The sequence below is a fragment of the Marmota monax genome, unplaced genomic scaffold (assembly GCF_021218885.2).
Source record: "Marmota monax isolate L192 unplaced genomic scaffold, Marmota_monax_Labrador192_F-V1.1 WCK01_AAM20220418_F8-fsc00059, whole genome shotgun sequence".
Taxonomy (NCBI): domain Eukaryota; kingdom Metazoa; phylum Chordata; class Mammalia; order Rodentia; family Sciuridae; genus Marmota; species Marmota monax.
In genome coordinates this window covers 197,345-198,984 of record NW_026693595.1, presented here as the reverse complement: position 1 = coordinate 198,984, position 1,640 = coordinate 197,345, and the positions used below count along the sequence as shown (strand labels likewise).

Here is a 1,640-nt window from a genome sequence, read left to right as displayed (position 1 = left end):
TAATATGTTATATAATTTATATATTTTATATAATTATATATTAATTATATAATGCATGGATCAATACATTACATAATTAATATATTATACATAATCATATAATATATTAATTTATTGTTAATATTAATATATTAATTTATTATTAATATATGATAATATATTAATCATGTAATATATTGATTTTATATAATTATGTAATATATTGATATATTACATAATTTATATATAATTATTACATCAATATTATGTATACTATAATTAGTACATAATATATCAATTTATATATCAATTAATACATTATTAATCATATATTGATTATGATACATTATCTTTAATCAAGTACAAAGACATTTCCTTTCCAAGAAATGTCACCTAACCATTCATTTCACCTGCTTCTCTGTTTGACCACCAGTCTCTTTTCTCTCTCTTTTTCCTAAGGGAAGAGAAATCCTTGATTTGTTCCCTTTGCCAATAATGAGAATGTGGATAGTCAAGCTGCAAAGCTGTTGCCTTGGACATAGTTTACATGAACCACATCAAAGGATCCAGGATGCTACTCCATGTTGGTGATTACACCAATTCTACCCAAGTTAACACTTCTGGTCACCATACACTTTACCACTTAATGAAATCAGCAATGCTGATAGTCTTCGAATCGTTCTGAATGGTGTCATTCATCTTGATGAGAGGATCTGGGTAGCAAATTATGAGTATTGTGAGTCACTAGATGATGGGTTCTTTTTGTTCCCACAAAGATCTGTCTCACTTTGCACAACATGTACTTGGCCCCCTCAGGTGTAATACAATGAATAAATAGCAAAGCAACCTTTGATGTCATGGATCAGATGGAAATTTTATATGGTCTTGTAAATGCTGATGACATTCATAAAACCAGCAAGGTAGAATATATCAGTTCAGACTTTGTTATCAGTCTTAATAAAGATTTGTAAAACAATTAGTAAACATAATTATGAAAATATATAAAAAGCATAAGTAGCCTAATTGTTCAACAATTGTGTTCTTGATAAATAAAATACAGAATAATAAGAAAAAATAAAATTTTAAAAAAGAATATTGTTTCACAATCTTCTTTATTTCATCTCCTATCAAGGCATACTTAAGTCTGTTCCTTATGAAAATGATGAAAGACATTCTCTGCTTGTGGGGACAAGTGGATGGGCAAGGAACAAACACACTGTTCAACTTATCCTGTGGAGAGCAGTGACAGTAAATGGTAGAGCAGTGTCTGAAATTGGAGTCCCTGATGACTTCATGGCTGTGCCTGGGGAAGTTTCTTGCAAAGGTGCAAGATGCCTAGTTGCTATAGTAATGCCCTCCATGAGGAGAGACTGTACTAGAGTATTATCAGCCTCAACATTTATCTCAGGCACACAGCTCCTGGGAATAAAAGAACTCTTTGCTAGACAACCACAATGTTTCACCAGCTCTGCTGCTCCTGAACCTGCTCCCAGAACAATAACTTTTAAAAATGAACTTTCTTGAGAGCTACACAAAGCTCCTAACATTGTACATTGCAACTGTAGAATGTAACAGAGGAATAAACTGCATAATGTTGCAAACTCTGTAACTTTCATGAATACAAAACTAATGCTTGCATAGTTTTTAATATTATGTGCAAT

At 31.3% G+C, this 1,640-nt stretch overlaps 1 pseudogene; it reads right to left on the bottom strand.

Annotated features, from left to right (window-relative positions):
* Positions 1 to 380: 380 nt before the first annotated feature.
* LOC124102974 (small ribosomal subunit protein eS4, X isoform-like) lies at positions 381 to 938 on the bottom strand (annotated as a pseudogene).
* Positions 939 to 1,640: the final 702 nt, after the last annotated feature.